Below are 8,573 nucleotides of genomic sequence, written 5' to 3' on the forward strand. Positions count from 1 at the left end.
AAAGAACTTGATGTGGCTCTATGTTCATTACAGTTCCATTCATTATAGCCAAGATATGGAAACAACCCAAATGCCTGATGACAGATAAATGGATAAAGAAAATCTGGTATACATGCATAATTGAAGACTGTTCAGCTATACAAATATGAAATTTTACTGTTTCTGACAACATGGAGCTTGAGGGGATTATGTTAAATGAAATGACTTAGTAGAAAGTCAAATGCTCTGTGATTTCACTCATTTGTGGGATGTAAAGAAAACAAAAACAACAACAAAACCACTTCCTATGACAACAGAATGGTAGTTACCAGAGGGGAAGGAGAGTTGGAAAGAATGGGTGGAATGAGCCAATTTGTTGGTGATGGATGGTAACTGAATATTCGGTGGTAGAGTTGTTAGAAAATATGAACTAATATTACCACAAGAAAAAAAGAAAGAAAAGGAAAGTTGCTTTCAATGCTTTTTAATGCCCTAAAAAAGTTTAGCTCCTGAAGTTGCTATGATTAAAGTGGAAAGCTCCTTGTTATGTATATAAGATATTTCAGGTCAGATTTTTTTATGTTCATAAAAATTCATTTTATGATTGTTGTTCATTTTTTTATTCTATGTTTTTTTATGTTGTTCATATGTCAGATTTTTTTATGTTCCTGCCATTTTATGTGTTATCAACCCTGGTTGATAAGAAAGTAACACATACCAGACACTTACATTTACCTCAGTATAAAAAAGTGTAAGTTTAGAATTAACAGTGAATTAATTAGTCTTAAGAGAAAAACTATTTCTAAGTAGCAGAAAGATCAGATTAAATGTATGTAAGAATTATCTGTATAAAAGAGAGCCTTGGGTCTGAGGGCATCAGGAAAGACTTTAACAGTTGTGTCTTTTTTTTCCCCTAATAACCTTCCTGCTTTTTAACCTGACTAGATATTCAAGCACTTAAAGGAAACCATAGCAAAAAGTTAAGGACAAAAACAGTGTAAAAAGAAAACATATCATAGGAATAGGTATCCATGTATACATGTATATTTTTATCTTTATATTTAAGTATGTAGATATAATGACCTCTAGATTAAGGAAGAACATCAAAGATTTTAAAGTAGGTTACACTGAGTTATAAAATGAGGATGTTTCAGCGTGAGGTAAGGAATTTCATTATTCTGTATTTTAGTTAAAATTTTATTTTCCTCTTTAAACTTCTACTCAGTATCCAATAATAAGGATTTTTATGAGTCCCTTACAGGCTATTACCAGTTTCTAGGGATACCATATACACCAATGTTGAAAAATTGCCATAAATTGTGAGGAAACCAATAAACTATTGGTTTATAAGATAACTAAGGAAATTATTCAAGGTATTCTGAAGTCTTAAGTGGGCTTAGAACCAATTCCCTAGATTCAGAGTTTGCAATAATATATATTAATTATCAAAAAAATGTTTTTAGGGTTAGTCCAATTTATAAACTATTAAGCATATGAAAAAATACTTATATAGTAAAACTATTTCCTTCCAATACCTTAAGATTCTCTGTCCTTTTTTCAACTTTTGATGTTCCTGTTAATTTAATGTCAAAAGAAGATAGAGTGATGTAGGGTAACTTATTCTGAAGACAGGGAATTATTAAAAGAAAAGGACAATAATAAGTTTAACATCTTAGTCTTCTATTAGCAACATTTCCAATGTCTCATGTGCTACTGGTAACTTTCCCCTATTTTTTCTTTAACAATGGTTAAATTTTAATATTTTTTATTTTTACACTTTTTTTCCATTTTTACACCAACACTACCTTTTTCCTACCCCTCTTCATCTTTAACTCAGGGTGTTAGTTTATTATCTAGCAGTTTTTGAAAGTGTTTGATTAAATTTTATGTTACATGAATATCCAGTATTTGCTTTTATTGTTATGACTTACTTGGTTGCACCTAATTCTTTCAATTCTCCTCAATTCCTTTTGGAAAATGTCTGCCTTTCATTTTTTCTTGTAGCTAAGTAATAGTTCATGGTATATATGTGACAAATCTTTTTCAATCTGTTCATCCTTTGAAGGAAGAAAGGGAATACTGGATCACATGGTATTTCCATTTTTATCTTGTTCATTAAAATTTATATAAATCTCCATAATGGTTCTATCAGTTAACATTTTCACAAACTGGCAATAAAGTACCTTTTCTCTGCATGCTTTTCAGGACATGTTGTTATAGGTCTTTTTGATATGTGCTATTCTCATGGTGTAAAGTGGTATCTTGTAGCTTTAATCTGTATCTCTCTTATTAGAAATGCTGATGGATAATTTTTCTTCTGGCCTTATAGATAACTTCATTAGTTCATATCTGTTTCCATTTAAACTGCACTATTTATTATTTGTTGTTGTTGTCGAATATTAAGTGTTTTTTGCTTATCTTGGATAGTAATTCCTATCAGTAGTACATTGTATACATTATTCCCACTTAGTAGGGTGTCTGTTTAATTGTCTTGTATTTTCTTTTGCTCTACAGAAGCTGTTCAATTAAGGTAATCCCAATTGTTTATTTTTGTTAATTCCTTTGCCCATATGGATTGACTCACCAAAATTATCTTTTTTGTTGATATGGTGGAATGTGTTGCCAAAGTTTTCTTCTATGCATCTTATTGTTGCAGGTATTATGCCTAAGTCTTTAATCCATTTGGAATTTACTTTTATGTATAGTGTTATTGAGTAATCTAACTTCATTCATCTATGGTTGACTTTCCAGTTTTCCCAGCACCATTATGAAAGTTTTTTTTTTTTTTTCACTTTATGGCCATGGGTGTTTTAGCACAGCTTAGGTGCCAGTACGTGTGTGGGTTTATTTCATAACTTTTGAATCTGCTACACTGATTCATGCATCTATTTTTCTGTCAGTGCCATATTGTTTTAAATACTTTGTTTTTAGTAAAGTTTGAAGTCGGGAAATATGACACCCCATTTCTTTCTTCATAATGTTGCTTTTGCAATTTGAGAACTTGTGTGGCTCAATAATTTTTGTTCAGCTTCTTTAACAAATTTTCCTGGATTTTGATGCAGATTGTATTAAGTTTACATATTAAGAAAGTTATTATGATGATATCATTTCTCCCCTTTCTATCAGGGGTAGCTTTACATCTCCTTTTGTCACGATCTAAGTCTTTTAATATTTGTAGGTCTTATTGTGTAGGTCTTTTACCTTTCTTTGTTAAGTCAATGCTGAGGTGAATAATTGTTTCTGAATCAATTTAAAAACTGGAGATTTTTACAAAAATAATTTTTCTTCTTATTTGTTGTTTGCATATAAAAAAACACATGAGTTTTCTATGTTGATTCTGCAGTCTACCACTTTGCTGCATTCATAATTGTTCCTAAGTCTTTTTTGATAGTGTCTTTAGGATCTTCTATGACATGATATTATATCATCTGCAAATACTCAGAGTTTCACTTTCTCTTTTACTATTTGTATTCCCTTTATTTCTTGTGTTTCTCTGATAATGTGGCCAAAACTTCTAATACTAAGTTAGGTAGAGATATTGACACTGGGCATCCTTGTTTTAGGCTGGCTTTTATGGGGGAAATCTTTCAGTTTTTCATCATAGAGAATTATACTGATTACTAGTTTATGACTTGTTGTCTTCATTATACTGAAATAGCTTCCTTCTTCCATCTTAGATTTTAAAATAACTGGCTATTCAGTACTACCAGATAATTTCTCTGCTTCTGTTGGTATTACCATATGATCATATGATTTTATCTTTTGTTGATATGGTGGTTTACTTTAATTGATTTTGGTATATTAAACCATCCTTGTATTTCTGGAATAAATCTCACTTAATTATGATATGTAATATAGTTGGACTCTACTTGTTATTTTCTTGAAAAAAATTTCATCAATGTTCATCAAGGTTATTTGATCTGTAATTCTTTTGTGTGTGTGTGCTGTCTTTTCTGTTTGGGCAGTAAGTTATTGTAGGTATCATAAAGTATATTAAGAAGAATCCCTTCTGGTATGGTCCTTTTCTTCTTCTTCTTCTTCTTCTTTTTTTTTAGTATTTAACTTTTGTTATTTTAATTTTTTAAAATAATATAATAGTTTAATTTTATATCATTTTGTGCATTTTCCATCTCAGTTGTAATCCCTGTGGGCTTCCCATCACCAAATCACCTGTGTGCCATCACCATAGTCCAGTGTATTTCCCTCCCTCCACTTTTTTTTTTATCCCATTCTCCATTCCACTCCATAAAATGTGTCTGGTATGTATAATTGTTCATTATTATTGTTATTTTCTCACCTGGCCCGTTATACTCCTACTATTTTTCCTTTTCTTACTGGCTTATTTCACTAAGCATGCTCTTTTCCAGCTCCATCCATTTTGCTGCAAAAGGCATGTGTTTATTTTTTTGGTTGCTGTGTAATATTTCATTGTGTATACGTACTACATCTTTTTAATCCAGTAATCTACTTTTGGGCATTTGGGTTGTTTCCATGTATTTCCAATTGTAAATAAAGCAGCAATAAACCTGAGGGTGCAGGTATCTTTTTGAATCAGTGTTTTTGTGTTTTTTGGGTAGATACGTAGGAGTGGGATTGCTGGGTGATATGGAAGCTCCGTGTTAAGTAGTTTGAGGATACTCCAAACATTTTCCATAGTGATTGTACTAGTTTGCATTCCTACCAGCAGTGCAAGAGAGTTCCTCCTTTTCTTCTTTTTTAAAGATTTATTTACTTATGCATATAAGAACTGGGATACAGGCCAGAGGTGTAGAGGGTGAGAGGTTTCACCAGAGACAGAGTAGGAAACAGAACAGGCAGATTGACTAAAATACCCTACTGAGGGGAACAGCAGGCTAGATGAGAGGTCTGCCATTCCATGTGGGTCACCTTCCCAGCCAGGATCCAACTTGTGCTGCAGTGGCTGCAGATGGCTTCATAGTGCTGTGCTTTAACCCCTTGAGCCACCAGAGAGGATTCCCTTCTTGTATTTTTAAAAACAACTTGAGCAAGTAGAGCTAGTTCTTCTTTAAAAAATGAGTGAAATTCATTTGTAAAGCTATCTAGTCCTGTGCTAATTCTTTTCAAAGGATTTCTTATTAGTGCTGCAATTTCTATGTTTGTGATCAGTACATTAAGATCATCTGTCTCTTCTTAGGTTAACCTGGTAGATTATGTTGATCTATGAACTTAACCACTTTTTCAACATTATTGGAATATGGTTGCTTATATTAATGTTTTACAATCTTTTGTATTTCTATGCTTTCTGTAGTGATTACTCCTTTTTCATTTGTGATTTATTTTTTTTAATGTTTTCTTGATTAGCCTAGTAAGAGGTTATCTTACTTTGAGGTTACTAAGAGTTTATCTTATTTTGTTCATCTGCCTCTGTCCCCCCAAAATAACTCTTGATTTCATTGATTTTCTAGTGCAGTATATTTTTTAAAGATTTATTTATTTATACATCCAAGAGCTAGGATGCAGGCCAGAGGTGTAGCAGGGGGTAGGAGGGAAGTGAGAGGATTTGCCAGAGACAGATTTGCCAGCTTGTTCTCACTGCCTCCTTAAAGGCTATTATTTCCTTATGTACATTTTATCTTGTTGATCTTGCATCATTGTATGTGGGATATAAAATTAATTAGTATTACTGTGACAGGGGAGCAGAACAGGCAGATGTACTGAAATAGAATGCTGAAGGGAGCAGTGGGCAAGGCAGGAGCGGTCTGCTGTTCTATGCTGGTCACATCCCTGGTCGGAGATTGAACTCATGCTGTAGTGGCTACAGATAGTTTCATAGTGCTGTGTCTTAATCCCTTGTGCCACTAGGGAGGCCCCTGGTATAGTATTTTTTAATCTCTATTTCATTTTTTCCTACTAAATATGGCCTTCTTGTCCCTATTTTTTAAGTTGCTTTGTTGTTACATTATTTGGAATTTTTGTTCCTTTTTAATATGGGCCTGTATTGCAATTATTTTACCCCTAAAGATCACTTTTGTTTTATCCCAAAGAATGTGGTAATTAGTAATATTGTTTACATTCATATCAAGGTATTTTTAAAATTTCTATATTAATTTCCTCTTTGATCCATTTGTTATTAAGCAACATCTTGTTTAATCCTCATGTAGGCATAGTTTTTCCTGTTTACTTACTTTTTGTCCTTGTAGTTTATTTCTGATTTCTGGCATTGTGGTTAGAGAAGGTGCTAAGTTTTTCAGGCTTTTTTCAGTCTTGTGGTTTTGATTTTATTGATAATTGACTTGTATCATAAGATATGGCCTATTCTTAAAGATCTTCCATTGTTCTTGGGGAAAATGATATGCAGTATTCTGGATGAAGTGTTTTGAAGATATGTTAAACCAGCTTGTTCTCACCGCCTCCTTAAAGGCTATTATTTCCTTATGTACATTTTATCTTGTTGATCTTGCATCATTGTATGTGGGATATAAAATTAATTAGTATTACTGTGATATCAATTTCTCACTTAAGTTCAGTTACTAATTGCCTTCAGTATCTCCATCATTCAGTGCATACTTATTTATCTATTATTTCCTTTTATTGGGCAAGACCCTGAATCATGTTAAGGTTCATGATCACAGGGTTTCTCTCTCTCTCTTTTAAAGATATATTTATTTATGCATACAGAACTGGGATACAGGCCAGAGGTTCAGGGGCGGGGACAGGATTCATCAGAGACAGAGTAGGGAGCAGAACAGGCCAACTGATAAAGTACACTGCTGAGGGGAGCAGCTGGCAGGTCAGGAGAAGTCTGCTGTGCCATGAGGGTCACCTCCAGGGCAGGGATCAAACTCATGCTGAAGTGGCTTCAGCTTCTTAGTGCTGTGCTTTAACCTGCTGTGCCAACAGGGAGGGACCTTTGTCTCTTTTTTAATTGAAAACCAATTTTATCAGCATCACTGTTGCTGATGTTTTTTTGTTGTCATTTGTTTATATAATTGTCTGTCAACCTTTACTGCTAAGTCTCTGTTTGATTTTTGTTGGTGAAATGAGTTTTTTATAAGCAGCAGAAGATTGAGCTTTCTTTTGAAACCCACTCAGCTACTCTGCATCTTTTGACAGGTGAAATTAAGTCATTTATGTTTAAGGGGATTATTTAGATAAGTTTTGATATTGTTATGTTTTGGTATGCCTTTTTCTTAAGAGATGCCGATTGTGATTATTTTAGATGCCATTTCTGTTGTCTTATATATGACTCCAATTATTTTTTGTTTATGGGTTACACTGAGGTTAGTCTGTGATGGGCTACTTGTGTTATTTTCTAGAAGACCTGGTCTGGCTGGTTCTAATGAACCAATAATTCAGAATTTGATCTGATTCAGAATTAAGATCAGGGGCCCTCCCTGGTGGCGCAGCGGGTTATAGCACAGCACTAAGAAGCTTAAGCCACTTCTACATGAGTTCGATTCCTGCCTGCCCTGGAGGTGACCACATGGCGTGGCAGACCTTTCCTGAGCCACCCGCTGCTCCCCTCAGCAGTGTACTTCATTGATCTGCCTATTCTGCTCCCTGCTTTGTCACTGGTGAATCCTCTCACTGTCGCTGCACCTCTGGCCTGTACCCCAATTCTGTATGAATAAATAAATACATCTTTCAAAAAAAAAGGCTTTAAAAAAAGAAAGTTGAGGCAAATATTTAGTATTTGTTTTTAAGCCTTCTCGTTCTTTGTCTATAACTAACTGGCATGTTAGACTACTTCCTGTTCTGTAAGCCATTTAGCATTCTCTTTGTAGTATATTTAGAAAAATACAGCGTTCATCAGTATGCTAATAAGATTGGGCAGTTGTCACTGGCTGACAATGGGAATTTGTGACAAAATAATACATTTTCATTGTCTAGAGGAGAGTTTTGTAACATGAGATCTACTTTGTAACATTTTTTAGGCTATCAAATCAATCTTAATTAGTAGTAATTTCAATCATCAGCTCAAAGTTCAGAGACTCAAATGACAGCTACTCTTAAAATCACAAGATTTGGAAATTTTGAGTTCTGCTGATAATGTAACATCAGTCAAGTTTCCCAATTCCCTCAGTTCCAGTTCTGGCATGTATAAAATAGGGATAGAAATTCTTCTGACATAAGACCACTGTGATGAACAAATATATCTATAAAATATTTAGCAAAGTACCTGGCTAATGGACAGCACTCAATTTCTAGGTCTTTTATTATTACTTCTATTATGTTCAAACATTGAATGTGTAATAGTGTAATCTAAGAGGTGAGATTCCATGTTCCCTACCCAATCTAATGAAGGGCACAGCTGAGCAGTAAATGTAAGCTAAAAGGGACTTAGGAGAGAAGAGGACTCGAGAGAAGACTTGGAGGAGGCATGTGAGCAGAGAGACATGTGAAGATGTGCTTGCTTCTTATCTTGGACTTGCACCAGCAACTTGGGGACATTTATGGAGACACTTGGAAGACATGTGGGTGAGAGATCCATAGGAAGACTGACAATGGCAGTCTTTACTTTGACTTTGACTTTGATTTTGTTCCATTCTTTTCCAGCTTGCCAGCCCCTTCTCATACTGTTACAGGGCACCCTAATGTGAATAGGGTTGCCTATCTGTGGGTCCTCACCCGTG

The sequence above is a fragment of the Condylura cristata genome, unplaced genomic scaffold (genome assembly GCF_000260355.1).
Source record: "Condylura cristata isolate star-nosed mole 26May11 unplaced genomic scaffold, ConCri1.0 scaffold00006, whole genome shotgun sequence".
NCBI classification, from domain to species: domain Eukaryota; kingdom Metazoa; phylum Chordata; class Mammalia; order Eulipotyphla; family Talpidae; genus Condylura; species Condylura cristata.